We start from the raw sequence: 21,251 nt of genomic DNA, 5'->3' as shown, positions 1-21,251 counted from the left end.
GGGGGTAATGGCTCTTTACAGTGAATATGCAAAAGTGATGTTCACAAGTTCAGCCCAGGTAAATTCTCAACCCATATTCACAGACCTAAACCTACTCACTGGCTGCTGGTTACAATATTCTAAAATAAATGATGCCAGAGAAATAAGACAAAGACTAAAGGGTGTTGATAACATGTATTAATAAAGTATTGGCTCTTTACTTGCAAAGGTTTTGTTGCACTGAAATTAACAGGGGTACCATTAGTTACGGTCCCAGGGTGTCTCACCACGTGGAAGGGTGCTGCACGCAGGTAGTGTGGCCGAGTGGTCTAAGGCGCTGGATTAAGGCTCCAGTCTCTCTGGAGGCGTGGGTTCAAATCCCACCACTGCCATTTGCAAATGTCACACATCTGGTGTAACAACTCATCTGATGGCCTGATAAACCTGTAACATGCACAGAAGACTTATAACAGCTTGGTGAAGCAACTAAAATGGCAATGTGGTACTCTCCTTGCCAACTCTATTGTTTATAGCTATACTGGCGTTGCCCTGTTTTCAAAAGACCACACACAATCACAAGTGTTCAATGTGAAACACTCATTCATTGCCACAAGTGTCTAATGTCAACTGAGCATTTATTATTGAGTCGAAAAACCACTCCTAAACCAGAGGGTGATTAAAACTATAGTCTACCAATACTAAATGCTTTGGATCCAGCATTACCATGTTTTAGAAGACTAAGAATCCATTGCCACAAGATTGTCCAAAGTGAAATGTCCCCGCTAATTATTGCTTCAGAAGACTCCTTCAACATTCTTGGAGGTAATCAGGAAAATCACAAAAAAGATTGTTGCACGGTCTACCAAAAGCTTAACTTTGCAACCCACAAGCTGCTGGAACCTTGGTTGCCATAGGTTCCCAAACATTCCCACAATGTTTGAACCACAGATTTTCCAACCCTTGCATCTTAAAGAGAAGAGCAGAGTGGCGCAGCAGAAGCGTCCTGGGCCCCTAACCCAGAGGTCGATGGATGGAAACCATCCTCTGCTAAATGCGATGCTTTGGATCAGCGTGAAGTCTATATCCTCTCTAATGCTATATCCATTTGACATACTATACTTTGCCACAAGTGTCTAAAGTGAAATGTCTCTGCCTTCTAAAGGCTCCTCCCTTAATGACATGACTTCACTCATTATGACAATCACTTGAAGTGATTCTTCATGTACCAATCACAAACACTTTCACCTGCTCCATTGTTTTTGGACTGTTCATTTGCAATCAAAAATGTATGTCCTATTGTTTTGGGAACAATTGTTGGCAGTGGGAGGGGTAATGGCTCTTTACAGTGAATATGCAAAAGGTGATGTTCACAAGTTCAGCCCAGGTAAATTCTCAACCCATATTCACAGACCTAAACCTACTCACTGGCTGCTGGTTACAATATTCTAAAATAAATGATGCCAGAGAAATAAGACAAAGACTAAAGGGTGTTGATAACATGTATTAATAAAGTATTGGCTCTTTACTTGCAAAGGTTTTGTTGCACTGAAATTAACAGGGGTACCATTAGTTACGGTCCCAGGGTGTCTCACCACGTGGAAGGGTGCTGCACGCAGGTGTGGCCGAGTGGTCTAAGGCGCTGGATTTAGGCTCCAGTCTCTCTGGAGGCGTGGGTTCAAATCCCACCACTGCCATTTGCAAATGTCACACATCTGGTGTAACAACTCATCTGATGGCCTGATAAACCTGTAACATGCACAGAAGACTTATAACAGCTTGGTGAAGCAACTAAAATGGCAATGTGGTACTCTCCTTGCCAACTCTATTGTTTATAGCTATACTGGCGTTGCCCTGTTTTTCAAAAAACACCACACACAATCACAAGTGTTCAATGTGAAACACTCATTCATTGCCACAAGTGTCTAATGTCAACTGAGCATTTATTATTGAGTCGAAAAACACTCCTAAACCAGAGGGTGATTAAAACTATAGTCTACCAATACTAAATGCTTTGGATCGCATTACCATGTTTTTAGAAGACTAAGAATCCAATACTAAATGCTTTGGATCTAAGAATCCATTGCCACAAGATTGTCCAAAGTGAAATGTCCCCGCTAATTATTGCTTCAGAAGACTCCTTCAACATTCTTGGAGGTAATCAGGAAAATCACAAAAAAGATTGTTGCACGGTCTACCAAAAGCTTAACTTTGCAACCCACAAGCTGCTGGAACCTTGGTTGCCATAGGTTCCCAAACATTCCCACAATGTTTGAACCACAGATTTTCCAACCCTTGCATCTTAAAGAGAAGAGCAGAGTGGCGCAGCAGAAGCGTCCTGGGCCCCTAACCCAGAGGTCGATGGATGGAAACCATCCTCTGCTAAATGCGATGCTTTGGATCAGCGTGAAGTCTATATCCTCTCTAATGCTATATCCATTTGACATACTATACTTTGCCACAAGTGTCTAAAGTAAAATGTCTCTGCCTTCTAAAGGCTCCTCCCTTAATGACATGACTTCACTCATTATGACAATCACTTGAAGTGATTCTTCATGTACCAGTGACAAACACTTTCACCTGCTCCATTGTTTTTGGACTGTTCATTTGCAATCAAAAATGTATGTCCTATTGTTTTGGGAACAATTGTTGGCAGTGGGAGGGGTAATGGCTCTTTACAGTGAATATGCAAAAGGTGATGTTCACAAGTTCAGCCCAGGTAAATTCTCAACCCATATTCACAGACCTAAACCTACTCACTGGCTGCTGGTTACAATATTCTAAAATAAATGATGCCAGAGAAATAAGACAAAGACTAAAGGGTGTTGATAACATGTATTAATAAAGTATTGGCTCTTTACTTGCAAAGGTTTTGTTGCACTGAAATTAACAGGGGTACCATTAGTTACGGTCCCAGCGTGTGTCACCACGTGGAAACACTGCTGCACGCAGGTAGTGTGGCCGAGTGGTCAAAGGCGCTGGATTTAGGCTCCAGTCTCTCTGGAGGCGTGGGTTCAAATCCCACCACTGCCATTTGCAAATGTCACACGTCTGGTGTAACAACTCATCTGATGGCCTGATAAACCTGTAACATGCACAGAAGACTTATAACAGGCTTGGTGAAGTTTAACTAAAATGGCAATGTGGTACTCTCCTTGCCAACTCTATTGTTTATAGCTATACTGGCGTTGCCCTGTTTTCAAAAGACCACACACAATCACAAGTGTTCAATGTGAAACACTCATTCATTGAAACACTCATTCATTGCCAGTCTAATGTCAACTGAGCATTTATTATTGAGTCGAAAACACTCCTAAACCAGAGGGTGATTAAAACTATAGTCTACCAATACTTTGGATCGCATACTCATCCGATGGCCTGATAAACCTATAACATGCACAGAAGACTTATAACAGCTTGGTGAAGCAATTAAATGACATGTGGCAACGTGGTACCCTCCTTGCTGACTCTATCCTTCATAGCTGTACTTGCATATCCCTGTTTTCAAAAGACCACACACAATCACAAGTGTTCAATGTGAAATACTCATTCATTGCCACAAGTGTCTAATGTCAACTGAGCATTTATTAATGAGTCGAAAACACTCCTAAACCAGAGGGTGATTAAAACTATAGTCTACCAATACTAAATGCTTTGGATCGCATTACCATGTTTTTTAGAAGACTAAGAATCCATTGCCACAAGATTGTCCAAAGTGAAATGTCCCCGTTAATTATTGCTTCAGAAGACTCCTTCAACATTCTTGGAGGTAATCAGGAAAATCACAAAAAAGATTGTTGCACGGTCTACCAAAAGCTTAACTTTGCAACCCACAAGCTGCTGGAACCTTGGTTGCCATAGGTTCCCAAACATTCCCACAATGTTTTCCAACCCTTGCATCTAAAGGAGAAGAGCAGAGTGGCGCAGCGGAAGCGTCCTGGGCCCCTAACCCAGAGGTCGATGGATGGAAACCATCCTCTGCTAAATGCGATGCTTTGGATCAGCGTGAAGTCTATATCCTCTCTAATGCTATATCCATTTGACATACTATACTTTGCCACAAGTGTCTAAAGTGAAATGTCTCTGCCTTCTAAAGGCTCCTCCCTTAATGACATGACTTCACTCATTATGACAATCACTTGAAGTGATTCTTCATGTACCAATCACAAACACTTTCACCTGCTCCATTGTTTTTGGACTGTTCATTTGCAATCAAAAATGTATGTCCTATTGTTTTGGGAACAATTGTTGGCAGTGGGAGGGGTAATGGCTCTTTACAGTGAATATGCAAAAGGTGATGTTCACAAGTTCAGCCCAGGTAAATTCTCAACCCATATTCACAGACCTAAACCTACTCACTGGCTGCTGGTTACAATATTCTAAAATAAATGATGCCAGAGAAATAAGACAAAGACTAAAGGGTGTTGATAACATGTATTAATAAAGTATTGGCTCTTTACTTGCAAAGGTTTTGTTGCACTGAAATTAACAGGGGTACCATTAGTTACGGTCCCAGCGTGTGTCACCACGTGGAAGGGTGCTGCACGCAGGTAGTGTGGCCGAGTGGTCTAAGGCGCTGGATTAAGGCTCCAGTCTCTCTGGAGGCGTGGGTTCAAATCCCACCACTGCCATTTGCAAATGTCACACATCTGGTGTAACAACTCATCTGATGGCCTGATAAACCTGTAACATGCACAGAAGACTTATAACAGCTTGGTGAAGCAACTAAAATGGCAATGTGGTACTCTCCTTGCCAACTCTATTGTTTATAGCTATACTGGCGTTGCCCTGTTTTCAAAAGACCACACACAATCACAAGTGTTCAATGTGAAACACTCATTCATTGCCACAAGTGTCTAATGTCAACTGAGCATTTATTATTGAGTCGAAAACACTCCTAAACCAGAGGGTGATTAAAACTATAGTCTACCAATACTAAATGCTTTGGATCGCATTACCATGTTTTTAGAAGACTAAGAATCCATTGCCACAAGATTGTCCAAAGTGAAATGTCGCAGCCGTTTTAAAACCGGGCGGGCTATTTGGGCCGTGGCTGCAGCCATCCTGATCACAGCCACGGGGGGGATCTGCATGTGCTTCCTTACCAGCAAGTTTCTGGAGGTCCAAATGGCGTCTTTTATGGCGGCCAGGGTGAGCCACTGATTTGCAAAGTCACATGCTGGCATCTGTTTCTTTGGGCTCACCCCATACAACACTAGATGTGCTGTGAGGACCTCCCTTGCTGGTAAGTACGGGAATTCCAAGGAGCCGGCCATTGCCCACTGGTCTACGGCAGCGCTGCACTCCCAGAGCAAATACGATCCCTTGGTGTCCTGTTTCTTAGCTGTTGATAATGACAGAAGACAACTTACGGACAGCTTATTTGCTTTTCACAAGTACACAAGGCTCAGCCAAACAGCAGAGCCCACCAAAAATAGGTTCAACTCATTTGTGTTCCTCTCCACGGAAGTCTTTAGTAAAAGGCGAAAGACTTGTGCGTTATGAAAAGAAACCAGAGTAAGTACAGCCCTCTGGTCGAAAGCATCGCAAAACCCTAGTCGTCCCAGTCCAAACCCTTGCGGTAAGACTCACTTGGTGTGCCGCTTTCCAAGGCCACACCCATTCCCACATTGCCAATATGATCGCTCTGCTATTTTTCCCAAGACTGTATGGCGGCAGCATGGAGCGTCCCATGTCATGCCGCCCCGTCTCATGCCGTCCCGCCTGGGGCCATCCCCGACCTTCTACTTTTCAAAATAAAAGCTTGCGTCCCCGTCTCATGCCATCCCGCCTGGTGCCGTCCGGAATAAAATACGTATTAAAAATACATTTTTGCATCGACTATCATGCTAATGAATAAAATACTTAAAAATATATTTGGTGTTTAAGTAAACAGTAAGATAAATGCAGACTATCATGCTAATGAATATATTTGGTGCAATATAAAAATAAAAAGCAGTCTTGGAAAGAGTGTAACATGTTTATTTCATTATAAGTTCAGAAACATTGATGACCTCCAGAATCCCCTCCTTGGTCAGGTATACAGGTTCCTGAATGAACACATTTAACACTTATTTTGAGAATTCATTATGTAGACAGTTTGTAGTATTTTGAGGCATCAAGTTTACTTCATTCACACTAACCGACTGTTGAAGAGGGATTGTCCTGGGCCTCTTTGCCTCCTCCTTATCCTTATCTGCTATTATCTGTACACAGACAACGATTATTTAATCATCACAGGGTGCAAATACATATTTAAATATTTAAGTCAGTAAAAAGTATGCATATGAAGTGGGAGGTTTGGATCCAAAATGAATCAAATCATATAATAAATAATCCTTAGCATGCAGGTCACAACATCGTCAACAACTATCAAAATGTGATTCTTGCGATTTGATCTTCATATTTCCTTTTCTGTGCGAACCTTTAAAACAGACAGATTTTCTTAAATTACATGTTAGAGATTAAGAAGAATAGTAATTTGATCTATATGTATAATTTTGGCTTTGTTACACATTTTTATGTTACAGTTGTACATGTAATAATGAAATCAGACACACCTGACAACTGAATGACCAGACAGGAGCAACAGGCACCACCATTTCCTGATTGTGTCCATGTCACCCTAGAAATACAACATTTTAAACAATGAAGTCATGTTCTACAAAAACCGTACTGTAATATGTCTGTAGACTTTCTGGGCACTTACAGTTGTGAAGTCAAAATCTGCCCCCAGCACAATGTAAAGAGCATACTGTAATAAAAAAGAAAACGTATTGCTCTGTGTACTAGTCTTGGAAAAACATACTAAGCTATATTCCCCTGGTATTTAAATAAAATAACAGATCTACAGCTAATATGTTGTCAGGAAAATTATATTTAACACCATTAAGTGACATTTGAGGACAACACACAATACCATTAACATGAAGATCCCACAGGCATTGCCATCTTCCTGTCTTGGGAGACCCTGAACATCAGAAATACAGTAAGACAGTGTACAACATTCAGAACAGCTCATTCATGGAAAATAAACAATAAAATACGTAGAAACCCATTTACTTTGATGTCCTTGCTGTAGATCGCAGTCCATTCTCCTGGTTTAATCCTCTGCGCAAGATCGCTGCAATTAAAGTATTAATCAGCATTTTATTTTCCAAAATTACTAAAACAGATATAACTAAATATGTTATTGAACAACTTAATGTGGTCAGGAACAGACCAAAAGCACCTAGAATAACTTTAACAACTTTAAATCCAAAACAGATGGATTGAACGTCTGAACTTAATGAGTTGAAACCTGTAAATCTGAATGTAACATTGATCGCCAAAGCCAACATAGGCTTCCAGATGTTTATGGAATAAGGAGTCTGGGAAAAGAATGTGTCTCTCTCAGCTTCAAAACCTAGCTGTACACATATATTTTTAGGAATTTTAACGTAAACGAATGTAATATAATTTCTCAAATTAAAGGTGCAATATGTAATATTGTATGTAATACTGGGAGCTAGCGGTTAAAATAGTTACTGCACTACCAATTCAGGTAGCCTTGCCAGGCTGAGACCGCAGCATTCACAACAATGTTGCTAGACGCTTTTCTCACATAGCCAGACGTTACTCCACAGCACAGCGGAGTAGGTAACGGTAGATGCTGGCTATATTGACAGTCATAAAAGCCCGTGCTCATGCGGAGCTCTGTAACCAACTGACAGACACACTTTTTCGGCTTAAAATTACAGTATGAACCGCTAAAAACACAACAACCTCACTGTCCTCTCCACACGCCAGTCAGGCACACTTCCTCGGCTTAGAATTACAATACGAAACGCTAAAAATACCACTACCTTGCCGACGGAACACACTTCCTCGGCTTAGAATTACAATACGAAACGCTAAAAATACCGCTACCTTGCCGACGGAACACACTTCATTGGCTTAGAATTACGGCAACAATCGCTAAACACACTGCAAACTCACAGTCCTCTCTTTCCGATTTACAGCCCCTCTCTCGTGGCTTAAAATAACTCACCGTCGTCGTCTCCAGCCGCTGAACTACACGTTGTAAACAGCCATGGGCTGTTTGCCTGGTCCTCCTGGTAACGTTAGCAGTTAGCAGGGTTAGCATGGCGGCGTTAGCCAGGACCAGTCGGGATCACTTTACTGGCTATGTCTCAATTGTTTTTGCGAGTAACCAACTCGGGTACTCTAGCTATATAATTCAATGTGAGTACACAAATGTTGAAATGACAAAAAATGCCCGTCCCTAGTAGCTGTGATAAATTAGCTTGAAGCTATGCTTACCTGTTCAGGAGAAAATAAGCCAACTCAAATAAGCCGACTGGGATCTAAGCTGTCTCCATCTTTCAAATACATCTCCAATATTTTCCAGGGGGTTGTTACGCCTCTGGTCACGCAACTGTTAGAAACATGCTGTTTTCTTTTTTTTATGTCATGTAGAATCTATCTCCGTTGATCCTGTTCGTTTATTTGCTGCTTTCATGGCTGTACTACCGTTACAGCTGTAGCGCGCTGGGTTTACGTTTTTACAGGTATATCTGGCAACCCGGCCTGCCTGTCAAACTGGGCCGTTGATAACAACACACAGATCAAAACATAAACATAAATTCCTGCACGGAATGTAAATTTAAAAAAAAAAAGCATCCCAAAACCCTAGTCGTCCCAGTCCAAACCTTCACGGTAAGCCTCACTTGGTGTGCCGCTTTCCAAGGCTACACCCATTCCCACGTTGCCAATATGATCTCTCTGCAGTTTTTCCTGCCAATCAATAGTGCAAATCTCGCAACACTTTTGTGAGACTTCATGTTGCTGTTATTCGCTGCTGTGTTTTTCACCCCAGTTGTCGTGTCTTAGAGTATTATAACAATGTTTTGATACCAGGAGCCCAATGAGGTTTTACAAATCATTCAGTCAAACGGAGCGGTTCTTGCCACAACTCCTGGCCATGAAGTCCGCCAGCCACTGCGACGCGTGTCTCTTTTGGTCCAGCATCAATCTGAACGACAGGCGTTGTTATTTGGTTTTCCACAAGACAGAAGAAGGGTGCACCGTTTCCGCCGGCGCTGCAATACCAGGTCGATGCGTGGAGTGAACGGAGCAAGCCCCTTTTTCAACTCCCATTGGCAAAAATCCATTTAATATGTTGTCCCCTGATAGAGGACATATCAGATATTAAACTGATAAGAACAGATACTACACTTGATCTTAGCCAAAAGGCAGAGAAGTGATGAGCACAGTTGGCTGTAGAATAGGTCATGATGATGGGCAAGACAGGGTCTAAAGAAATTGGTTTAATTTGAGTGAAAGTCCTAAGTGACCAGCGAAGCATGGTGTAAGAGTAGCCTCTAGTGGTGAGTGAGGAAAAAAGTGTTTTGACCGCTTCCTTAAAGTCATCTTGTCTTGTACAAATCCTTTTAAATCTAATTAACTGTGACTTTACCAGGCCTGCAAATGTGTGCTTAGGATGGTAGCTTGTTCGAAATAAGAGGGAATGTGTGTCTGTTTCTTTAAAAACTACTTGTGATTGGTGATGTTGTAAAAAATCTGGGCCTTTATAGTTCATAGTGTCAAGGAAGTCGATTGATGTCTTGCTGAGTGTAGCTTTCAGTTTAATGGAATGGCTGTGATTGTTGAGAGTCTCTAAAAATTGGAAAAGATCTTCCTCTGAGTGATCCCAGATTCCCCAAATGTCATCCAGGTACCTGAAATAGTGTGTCGGTGTTTTTGGCATGTAGCTAGGGCCCCTTCTTCCCAGTGGGCCATAAAAATGTCAACATATTGGGGAGCAAACCTCTTACCCATGGCTGTTCCGGAAATTTGTAGGATGTATTGATTGTTAAATTCGAAATCGTTTCTAGTAAGGTTTATTTCTAATAATTGCAATATTTCTTTTTCAGATCTTTTGCTATTGGGATGCCTTTGGAAGATCTGTTCGACAGCTGCAATCCCCTCAGAGGTTGAAATATTGGTGTAGAGAGACTCAACATCAAGCGAAAAAATGAATGCAGTCGGATGTATTTTAATTTTTCTAATTTTGGTAATGAAATCATACGTGTCCTTAAGGTAGCTACTATGTAATTTGGCAAGGGGGTTCAAATAATATTCAATAAATTCAGCCGTATAATAAGATTCACTTTTGCAATCCGAAACTATAGGGCGGCCTGGAGGGATCCTGTGGGGAACACTCCAGGTTTCTGTTTTTTTATGGATCTTGGGGAGAGTGTAAAAACGCCTGATACGAGGTTCCTTGTTGCCCAGGAGGTAAGTTCTTTGTTTATTGTTGATGAATTTCTTATGGTATAATGTTGTAATATGTTTTTCAATCATAGGCATTGTTTCCTTATAAATAGTTTTTTCCAGTTTGACATAATATTTTTGGTCAAAAAGCTGTCTGTATCCCTCAGAAATGTAATCTTCCCTATCCATGATCATTAATTTTTGAATTAATGCTTCAATTTTGAATTTTGAAAGGTTGGATTTAATCCAGCCCACTCTATGGTGTTCTTGGAAGGTTTGGTTAATTATGTTAGTTTTGTCATTTCAGGTGAGAGCTGTGCTGAGGAGGGAAACCAGGTGGATTTAGGAAGGAAAGGTAGGTACACAGAATCTGGTTTACCTTCATAGTAGGCTGCTAATTTCAGCCTCCTATGGTACTCCTGGAGATTGAGTTTGGCTTTGTCCTTGGTATTCCTGTGGTGTGACTTATAGACAGAAGCAATAAAAGTTAGCCCTTCATTGAGAATCATTGTCTGTGCTGTGGTGAGCTTAAAAGTTTGAGAGAGGTTGATCACAGTTTTAAACCCTGGCTGCAGTGAAGGGTTCACGGGGTGGGGGAGTTTAAATGGTCAAGCCAGTGGGTGAGCATATGACTGGCTGCTGGGCGTGACCAGTTGATCAGGTCCTTCTCAGTAGAGAATGAGTTGCTGGGGAGTTGGGGGATGTGGTCGTAGTGTGAAACAATGTGGTTATTGATGATTCTGAGATTTTCTTGTTCTTGGTGCGGAAGGGCTCTACAGAAGTTGGGGGGGGAGGAGGAGCCATCATGGGGATGAAAGAGAGTTTACTCTGTATTGGACGTGTAGGGTAAGGAACCAATCTAGGGAGGGGAAGTCTATGTGATGTGATTTTTCTACCTGCAGATGTCATGTCTGGATCCAGGGAGACCAGGCCCAGCTGTTCAGTGGGACCAGAAGTGGTGTTCAGTGGTCCGAGCCTTGGGATGAGAGCTGGAGCAGAGGCTGGGCGGAGATTTGGACGCCTGCGTTCCCGTCTCTGTTCTTTGGGCGTGGAGAGGACCGGAATGACCGGTGAGTCGATAAGGAGGGGTGAGGATGGAAAAAGGGGGGAAGGGGAAAGGGTAATTGGGAGGGGGGAGGTGGGGAATGGAGGGGAGAGGAGAGAGGTAAGAGGGAGAAGGGAGGAGGGGGTCAGGGAGATTGGGTGGGAGGGGAGGTGAGGCTGGGGGAGGGAATCTCCTGTCTTGTGGTTTGCTGTTGGTGTGTTGTCTCTCCTACAGGTGCAGTGTGTTCCTCTGGTGGGTGTGGGGCTGTGTGGATTTCTGCTGTCACCTGGATCGCATTCGTCCTGGAAGCCGGTGGTGGGCCTGAGAGGGGGGTTCGACGTTGTGTGCGTGGAGGAGGTAAGGTAAGTAGGGGTATTTCTTCCTCCAATAGGTGTGTAATGTCAGGTTCTCTGTTTTCATCCATCCTGGGCAGAGGATGTGTAGATCTGGGGGAGGGAGGGGGTGTGGAGAGCGATTGTTGTGGTGGTGGAGCAACTTGCCTGGGTTGTGGTTGGGGCTGTGAAGCTGCCTCTGTCTCCGTTGCAAGGGGGGGAGGAGGGTGTGGCTGTTGAAAGACTTTTTTTGCTTTTTGCTTTTTTCTCAATTTTTGACGGGTGCGGGGAGAATGCATTGAGTTCAACATGATGATACTAATAAAAGATATAAATGTATAAAAGAATATATAAAAAAATATATAAAAAGAATAAATAAAAAGGAATATAGTGATAAAAAATAGAAAATATAATTAAAGCTGCGAGCAGCGATGGACGGGCGGACGCTGCTCCTTGCGACCGCGCACTCAGACGCCGCAAACCGTCATCGATGAAAAGGAAACTCCCCGCCGAGTTCAACGATACCTCACACAAGACTCTACGTCATACGGTTCATTAGTTGTGAAATGGGGCGTGGCTAAAGCATAGGGGGCGGGTCCAACCATCACCAATTAAAAATGAAGCCTCTGCTGAGATGAATGATACCTCACACAAGACTCTACCTTAAATGGGTCAGCATGTATGAAAGGGGGCGTGGCTTGAACATAGGGGGCGGGCCAAACCATCACCAATGAAGAAGGAAGTCTCTGCTGAGTTTAATGATACCTCACACAAGGGTATAACTTAAACGGTTCAAATGTTATGAAAGGGGGCGTGGCTTATGCATAGGGGCGGGCCAAACCATCACCGATAAAGAAGGAAGTCTCTGCTGAGTTCAATGACACCTCACACAAGACGTTGTGTTATGATAAATGTTATGAAAGGGGGCGTGGCCATATTATAGGGGGCGGCTCAGTATCACACGTAGACCACACATTCTGAGTTTCTTGCAAATCGGATGTTTGTCGTATAAGGCAGATTTCCTGTTGCCAGCGGGGGGCGCTATGACCAAAAGTCAATTTTGGCCTGTAGGTGTCCTCAGGCCTGGACCCTTGTCAATTGTGAGAAATTTCGGGCAGATACGACAACGTACACTCAAGTTACAACAACTTCTTTGTTCATCGCTAAACACTCAAAATGGCCGCCACGCCACGCCCACACCGTCTGACGAAAAGTTTTTCTTTTAATAACTTTTCATCGTTAACATGTTGGGATGGTTCAGACCAAGTTTGAAGTCCATCGGATGAAATCTCTAGGAGGAGTTCGTTAAAGTATAGCACCTTGACTTTTAGGCCTACTTCCTGTTGCCACTAGGGGGCGCTATGACTTTAAGTAAATATTGGCTGTTATTTGTCCTCAGGGTTGGACTCTTATGAATCCTGAAAAGTTTCGAGGTAATCGGACAATGTACACTCGAGTTACACCCACTTCCTGTTTTGGTGGCGAAACGCACAAAATGGCCGCCCTGCCACGGCCACGCCCTATGACAAAAAGTTTTTATTTTAACAACTTTTCATCTTTAACATCTTAAGACAGCACAGACCGAGTTTGAAGTTGATCGGATGAAATCTCTAGGAGGAGTTCGTTAAAGTACGACATGTGGAAATGGCCAAAATCGCACTAATTTTGAACATTTAATTCAAAATGGCGGACTTCCTGTTGGGTTTAATGTATGGCTCTAATGAAGTTGTTTGTCTATCTTGACAAGTTACATATGTGTACCAAGTTTCGTGAGTCTACGTTAAACGCACTGCAGGGGCTCAATTTTCTTAACTTTCTAGGGGGCGCTAGCGAGCCATTTTTATGCGCCTATTCCCGAAACCCTTAAAATACGTAAATCTTCACCAGACTTGATGCGGCCGCCAAATTTGGTGAGTTTTTGAATATGGTAAGCCCCTCAAAAAGGCAATTCAGTTGACGGGAAATTAATAATAGAAAAATAATAATAATTCCTTCAGTTTCAATAGGGCCTTCGCCGCTGTCGGCGCTCGGGCCCTAAATATATATAAATCTATGTATATATATATATATATATATATATGGAGGGGAGATAAAAGAAGAGAAATAGACCCATAAAAATGATATATATATATATATATATATATATATATATATATATATATATATATATATATATATATATATATTCATGTAAAATAAGGGATAGAAAAAGACCCAGAAGGGGTTATATATGGTGTAAACATTAAACCTGCAATTGTATGCATTTTGTAAAGATTAAAACATAATTGCATACATAAAGGGGTGAGTTTTTAAGTGTCCCAACTGTGTTTTTTTCTGGTCATGGTAATTAAACCTTTTATATGTATTTTTCTCTTTTCCTTTTATAGGTCTATAGGGTGGAGGTTGGAGTCCAATGAAAAGTATGTAATTAGATAGGTTCCAATTGGTTAGGTTTAGATGCAGGTAAGTGATTATCTCCTCAGGTTAAGGTTAGGCACCAATAGGGTTAATTGGTTAAGGTTAGAAAATCAATAAGTATGTAGGGTTAATTGAGTTGGGGTTGAGGTCAGGCACAGTTAGGGTTAAGGGGGGCATTAGAATAAGGATTGGATGGATTTGGATATTAGTAGGAGTACTGAAGAGGTTGCAAGTGGCAATAGCCACCTTTCACATGCTATACAGAAGTTTCGACTTTGTATATATACCCCTCTGAGCACACATGCACTTCTGCGGCGGCTCAACATTTTTGAGCATGTTGTTTTTTTAGCATAGTCTGATAGAGGACATGCTAACGAACATGGGGATGTATAATACTTTGCATTTAATGTTTAATGGCTGAGATATGGCCAATTGATTGTCCAAGATTTGCAAACCGCAAAGCATCATGGGATACAGTTGACGTTTTGGGCTGTATCTTAAGAAGGGAAGGCGGTAGCGACTTGAAACCAATGTTTAGCCCCCCTTTGTCGATGATCGACTTTCCAACGGTACCACCCACTTGTGTCTACGAGCTTCCAGCTCCGAGATACGTCACTTTTTGTTGTCAAAACGTCTGTATCTCCTGAACAGAAGGTCATAGCGACTCGAGGACAAGTTCTGCTTGTTCAGCACCCCCTAATTATGTGTGACGGAAGTTGTTTCCAGTTACCTAGGACGTACCGTTCTGGAGTTATAAGCAAAAACGTTGGCGCCATAGACTTTGATGGTAGGAATTAGTGAAAATTTTAGTGTTTTTCTCAGACAATGTTTCTCCAGGACCTTTTTAGAAGCACGTTTCATGTCATTTTGAGTCGATTGGTAGCAATTTGTAGTGTAACTTTTTGTCACCCAGTGACACTTAGAAATTTGGTGTGAAATACTGCTACGGACTAAAGCATATATAAAGTCATGTGTGAATCTTGAGTGTGTCTGTGTGTCTGTATGTGTGTCTGTGTGTGTGTGTGTGACAATTAAGCAGCAATGGCCATATGTATCGTGGGGAACGTTTTTGGTTCCCCGTTTTTGTTCAGTTTTTAACAAGATATATGTGATATATGTCTGTGTGTGTGTCTCTGTGTGTTGTGTGTGTGTGTGTGTCTCTGTGTCTGTGTTGTGTGTGTTTGTCTCTGTGTGTGTGTCTCTGTGTGTTGTGTGTGTGTGTGTGTGTGTGTGTGTCTCTGTGTGTGTGTGTGTGTCTCTGTGTGTTGTGTGTGTGTGTGTGTGTGTGTGTGTGTGTGTGTGTGTGTGTGTGTGTGTGTGTGTGTGTCTGTGTGTGTGTTTGTGTGTCTCTGTGTGTGTGTGACAATTTAGCAGCAATGGCCATATGTATTCCCATAGCGTTTACATATCTTGCTAAATTCACCACATATGGTGAATTTAGCAAGATAGGGAATGTTTTTGGCGCCCCGTTTTTGGTCAGTTTTTAACAAGATATATGTGATATGTGTCTGTGTGTGTCCGTGTGTGTGTGTCTTTATGTCTCTGTGTGTTGTGTGTGTGTGTGTGTGTGTGTGTGTCTGCGTGGAGGAGGGGTGATGTGTTTAGGGCTTAGACAGGGTCAGGCTTGGGGCTGTGTCAGGGGTTAGGAGCCCAATTAGGGGTTCTGAGCCTAGGGGCTTGGGGCCCTGGTTAGGGTTAGGTAAGGGGGTAATAGCCACGATCATCAAGTGATGATCCTCAACCGTGTGTTGGCCGACATTGTAAAGCCATCTTTGCAAGGGTGAAACGGAATGCAACAGCTAGAATCAAAGTGTGAAAATGTGTTTCATTGTAAAGCCAGATTCGCAATCTCATCTAGCAAAGCCAGCTTCGCAATGAGTGTGTTTCTGACACTTTGAAATTATCTGTTGGATGCTCAAAGTGTGAAAATGTGTTTCATTGTAAAGCCAGATTCACAATCTCATCTAGCAAAGCCGGCTTCGCAATGAGTGTTTTTCTGACACTTTGAAATTATCTGTTGGATGCTGTTCCGCTGGCAGCATATATGCCGCATTCGCTACGGAATCCTACAGCTAGATTCAAAGTGTGAAAATGTGCTTCATTGTAAAGCCGGCCTCGAAATTTCACCTCGCCATTGTAAAGCCGGCCTCACAATTTCACCTTGCCATTGTAAAGTCAGCCTCGCAATTTCACCACTCCATTGTAAAGAAGGCTTCGCAAGAGTGAAATGGTATACCAGGGGCACGAAAATATTTAAGTGTGGGTTCCCGGTACCAACTGGACGTCAAGGTGCCCAGGGGTGGGCCTTTTAAAGTCGGTTTTGCAATGCCAACTATCCATGCTGGCATTGTAAGGCCAGTTTTGCAAATAATGACAGTTGCATTTAGGCACCACTGTGCTAGAATGGTTAAGTTTAGGTGATGGGGGGAGGTGACAGCGCTCACCCGTGGGTGCTAGTCTGGCATCTCCTAGCAGGAGGGTGTTGGTTGGCACTGTGAAGCCAGCATTGCAAATTCTGACGGTTGGGCTTAGGCCCCACTGTGCTAGAATGGTTACGTTTAGGTGAGGGGTGGGGGGTAACAGCCCTCACCCGTGGGTGCCTGTCTGGCATCTCCTAGCAGGAGGGTGGTGGTTGGCACTGTGAAGCCAGGATTGCAAATTCTGACGGTTGTGCTAAGGCACCTCTGTGCTAGAATGGTTAAGTTTAGGGTGGGAGGGGAGGGGGGGGTAAAAGCCCTCAACCCGTGGGTCCTAGTCTGGCACCACAATTCATCGAATTCAACGGGGAGTCATATTTGGCCTTTTGGGGGCACTGCAAAGTGAGTCACCTTAGCAATAGAATGGTCAAAGGCATTTTAGCACTATAATGGTCAAAATCTTGATTTCTCCATTATTCCAGGGTAGATATGGACATGCTGGGCATCAGTGGGTCACTGAGGACCCGTGTTATGTGAATCAGGTTTCGAATTCAAAGGGAAGTCATATTTGGCCTTTTGGGGACACTGCAAAGTGAGTCACCTTAGCAATATAATGGTCAAAGGCACTTTAGCAATAGAATGGTCAATGGTACTTTAGCAATAGCATGGTCAAAATCTTGATTTCTCCATTATTCCAGGGTAGATATGGACATGCCGGACATCTGTGGTACAATGAAGAGGAGCTGTGTTATGTGAATCAGGTTTCGAATTCAAAGGGGAGTCACATTTGGCCTTTTGGGGGCACTGCAAAACAAAGCACTTCAGCAATAGAGTGGTCAAAGGCACTTTAGCAATAGAATGGTCAAAATCTTGATTTCTCTATTATTCCAGGGTAGATATGGACATGCTGGGCATCAGTGGGTCGCTGAGGACCTGTGTTATGTGAATCAGGTTTCGCATTCAACGGGAAGTCATATTTGGCCTTTTGGGGACACTGCAAAACAAGTCACCTTAGCAATATAATGGTCAAACGCACTTTAACAATAGAATGGTCAATGGCACTTTAGCAATAGAATGATCAAAGACACTTTAGCAATAGAATGCTCAAAATCTTGATTTCTCCATTATTCCAGGGTAATTATCGACATGCTGGGCATCAGTGGGTCGCTGAGGACCTGTGTTATGTGAATCAGGTTTCGAATTCAACGGGGAGTCATATTTGGCCTTTTGGGGGCACTGCAAAACAAGGAACTTTAGCAATAGAATGATCAAAGGCACTTTAGCTATAGAATGGTCAAAATCTTGATTTCTACATAATTCCAGGGTAGATATGGATATGGGTCGCTGAGGACTTGTGTTATGTGAATCAGGTTTCCAATTCAACGGGAATCATATTTGGCCTTTTGGGGACACTGCAAATTGAGTCACCTTAGCAATAGAATGGTCAATGGCACTTTAGCAATAGAATGGTCAAAATCTTGATTTCTACATAATTCCAGGGTAGATATGGATATGGGTCGCTGAGGACTTGTGTTATGTGAATCAGGTTTCCAATTCAACGGGGAATCATATTTGGCCTTTTGGGGACACTGCAAATTGAGTCACCTTAGCAATAGAATGGTCAATGGCACTTTAGCAATAGAATGGTCAAAATCTTGATTTCTCCACAATTCCAGGGTAGATATGGACATGCTAGACATCAGTGGGTCGCTGAGGACCTGTGTTATGTGAATCAGGTTTCAAATTCAAAGGTGAGTCAAATTTGGCCTTTTGGGGACACTGCAAAGTGAGACACCTTAGCAATATAATGGTCAAAGGCACTTTAGCAATAGAATGGTCAATGGCACTTTAGCAATAGCATGGTCAAAATCTTGATTTCTCCATTATTCCAGGGTAGATATGGACATGTCAGACATCAGTGGGACAATGAAGAGGAGCTTTGTTATGTGAATCAGGTTTCAAATTCAAAGGGGAGTCATATTTGGCCTTTTAGGGACACTGCAAATTGAGTCACCTTAGCAATAGAATGGTCAATGGCACTTTAGCAATAGAATGGTCAAAATCTTGATTTCTCCACAATTCCAGGGTAGATATGGACAGGCTGGGCATCAGTGAGTCGCTGAGGACCTGTGTTATGTGAATCAGGTTTCGAATTCAACGGGGAGTCAAATTCGGCCTTTTGGGAATACTGCAAAGTGAGTCACCTTAGCAATAGAATGGTCAAAGGCACTTTAGCAATATAATGGTCAATGGCACTTCAGCTATAGAATGGTCAAAATCTTGATTTCTCCATTATTCCAGGGTAGATATGGACATGCTGGGCATCAGTGGGTCGCTGAGGACCTGTGTTATGTGAATCAGGTTTTGAATTCAACGGGAAGTCATATTTGGCCTTTTCGGGACACTGCAAAGTGAGTCACATTAGCAATAGAATGGTCAGTGGCACTTTAGCAATAGAATGGTCAATGGCACTTTAGCAATAGCATGGTCAAAATCTTGATTTCTCCATTATTCCAGGGTAGATATGGACATGTCAGACATCAGTGGGACAATGAAGAGGAGCTTTGTTATGTGAATCAGGTTTCAAATTCAAAGGGGAGTCATATTTGGCCTTTTGGGGGCACTGCAAATTGAGTCACCTTAGCAATAGAATGGTCAATGGCACTTTAGGAATAGAATGGTCAAAATCTTGATTTCTCCACAATTCCAGGGTAGATATGGACAGGCTGGGCATCAGTGAGTCGCTGAGGACCTGTGTTATGTGAATCAGGTTTCGAATTCAACGGGGAGTCAAATTCGGCCTTTTGGGAATACTGCAAAGTGAGTCACCTTAGCAATAGAATGGTCAAAGGCACTTTAGCAATATAATGGTCAATGGCACTTCAGCAATAGAATGGTCAAAATCTTGATTTCTCCATTATTCCAGGGTAGATATGGACATGCTGGGCATCAGTGGGTCGCTGAGGACCTGTGTTATGTGAATCAGGTTTTGAATTCAACGGCAAGTCATATTTGGCCTTTTAGGGGCACTGCAAAACAATGAACATTAGCAATAGAATGGTCAGAGGCACTTTAGCAATAGAATGGTCAATGGCACTTTAGCAATAGAATGGTCAAAATCTTGATTTCTCCATTATTCCAGGGTAGATATGGACATGCCGGGCATCAGTGGAACAATGAAGAGGAGCTGTGTTATGTGAATCAGGTTTCGAATTCAAAGGGGAGTCATATTTGGCCTTTTGGGGGCACTGCAAAACAAGTCACCTTAGCAATAAAATGGTCAAAGGCACTTTAACAATAGAATGGTCAATGGCACTTTAGCAATAGAATGATCAAAGACACTTTAGCAATAGAATGGTCCAAATCTTGATTTCTCCATTATTCCAGGGTAATTATGGACATGCTGGGCATCAGTGGGTCGCTGAGGACCTGTGTTATGTGAATCAGGTTTCAAATATTTGGCAAAAAGGGAATAGAATGGTCAAATTTGGCCTTTCTTGATTTCTCCATTATTCCAGGGTAGATATGGACATGCTGGGCATCAGTGGGTCAATGAGGACCTGTGCAAATTCAAAGGGGAGTCACCTTTGGCCTTTTGGGGAATATAAAACAAGTCACAAAGGCTTTAGCAATAGAATGGTCAATGGCACTTTAGCAATAGAATGGTCAAAATCTTGATTTCTCCATTATTCCAGGGTAGATATGGACATGCTGGGCATCAGTGGGTCACTGAGGACCTGTGTTATGTGAATCAGGTTTCAATTCAACGGGAGTCATATTTGGCCTTTTGGGGACAAAACTGCAAAAATTGTCAGGCACTTTAGCAATAGAATGGTCAAAGGCACTTTAAATCTTGCAATAGAATGGTCAAAATCTTGATTTCTCCATTATTCCAGGGTTATGGACATTTAGCAATGGGCAAAATCATTTCTCCATTATTCCAGGGTAGATATGGACATGCTGGGCATCAGTGGGTTGAAGAGGACCTGTGTTATGTGAATCAGGTTTCAAATTCAAAGGGAGTCATATTTGGCCTTTTGGGGACACTGCAAAGTGAGTCACCTTAGCAATAGAATGGTCAAAGGCACTTTAGCAATAGAATGGTCAATGGCACTTTAGCAATAGAATGGTCAAAATCTTGATTTCTCCATTATTCCAGGGTAGATATGGACATGCTGGGCATCAGTGGGACATGAAGAGACCAGTGGGTTTCAAATTCAAAGCCTTTTGGGAGTCAAAAAGTGAGGACCTGCAATGCTGGGCATCAGGGTTCAAATTCAAGAGGACATTCCTGTGTTATGTAATCAGGTTTCTCCATTATTCAAAGGGAGTCATATTTGGCCTTTTGGGGAATCACTTTCAAAACAAGTCACTTTAGCAATAGAATGGTCAAAGGCACTTTAGCAATAGAATGGTCAATGGCACTTTAGCAGTAGAATGAATGATCAAAGACACTTTAGGAATAGAATGGTCAAAATCTTGATTTCTCCATTATTCCAGGGTAATTATGGACAAGCTGGGCATCAGTGGGTTGCTGTGGACCTGTGTTATGTGAATCAGGTTTCGAATTCAACGGGGAGTCAAATTCGGCCTTTTGGGAATACTGCAAAGTGAGTCACCTTAGCAATAGAATGGTCAAAGGCACGTTAACAATATAATGGTCAATGGCACTTTAGCAATAGCATGGTCAAAATCTTGATTTCTCCATTATTCCAGGGTAGATATGGACATGCCGGGCATCAGTGGAACAATGAAGAGGAGCTGTGTTATGTGAATCAGGTTTCGAATTCAAAGGGGAGTCATATTTGG

General features: G+C 42.4%; 1 long non-coding RNA gene and 7 other non-coding genes across 8 annotated transcripts; 5 read left to right on the top strand and 3 right to left on the bottom strand.

The window, feature by feature from the left end:
- Positions 1-289: 289 nt before the first annotated feature.
- On the top strand, positions 290-371 carry trnal-aag (transfer RNA leucine (anticodon AAG)). The gene has a single exon. It is a non-coding gene; the product is annotated as a tRNA-Leu (tRNA).
- Positions 372-1,591: 1,220 nt separating this feature from the next.
- Positions 1,592-1,673, top strand: trnal-uag (transfer RNA leucine (anticodon UAG)). Its single transcript has one exon. It is a non-coding gene; the product is annotated as a tRNA-Leu (tRNA).
- A 1,254-nt stretch (positions 1,674-2,927) lies between these two features.
- trnal-uag (transfer RNA leucine (anticodon UAG)) lies at positions 2,928-3,009 on the top strand. The gene has a single exon. It is a non-coding gene; the product is annotated as a tRNA-Leu (tRNA).
- Positions 3,010-3,888: 879 nt separating this feature from the next.
- trnar-ccu (transfer RNA arginine (anticodon CCU)) lies at positions 3,889-3,960 on the top strand. Its single transcript has one exon. It is a non-coding gene; the product is annotated as a tRNA-Arg (tRNA).
- A 565-nt stretch (positions 3,961-4,525) lies between these two features.
- Positions 4,526-4,607, top strand: trnal-aag (transfer RNA leucine (anticodon AAG)). The gene has a single exon. It is a non-coding gene; the product is annotated as a tRNA-Leu (tRNA).
- A 773-nt stretch (positions 4,608-5,380) lies between these two features.
- On the bottom strand, positions 5,381-5,497 carry LOC114567421 (U5 spliceosomal RNA). Its single transcript, XR_003694183.1, has one exon. It is a non-coding gene; the product is annotated as a U5 spliceosomal RNA (small nuclear RNA).
- Positions 5,498-6,034: 537 nt separating this feature from the next.
- Positions 6,035-7,102, bottom strand: LOC114566711 (uncharacterized). Its single transcript, XR_003694083.1, has 5 exons — positions 7,039-7,102; positions 6,896-6,946; positions 6,686-6,730; positions 6,537-6,601; positions 6,035-6,182 (listed from the first exon to the last, which is right to left on the bottom strand). It is a non-coding gene; the product is annotated as an uncharacterized LOC114566711 (long non-coding RNA).
- A 1,929-nt stretch (positions 7,103-9,031) lies between these two features.
- On the bottom strand, positions 9,032-9,222 carry LOC114567411 (U2 spliceosomal RNA). The gene has a single exon (XR_003694172.1). It is a non-coding gene; the product is annotated as a U2 spliceosomal RNA (small nuclear RNA).
- Positions 9,223-21,251: the final 12,029 nt, after the last annotated feature.

This window comes from Perca flavescens, chromosome 13 (genome assembly GCF_004354835.1).
Source record: "Perca flavescens isolate YP-PL-M2 chromosome 13, PFLA_1.0, whole genome shotgun sequence".
NCBI lineage: Eukaryota > Metazoa > Chordata > Actinopteri > Perciformes > Percidae > Perca > Perca flavescens.
The sequence above is the reverse complement of the archived record's forward strand: the minus strand, read 5'-3'. Positions and strand labels throughout refer to the sequence as shown.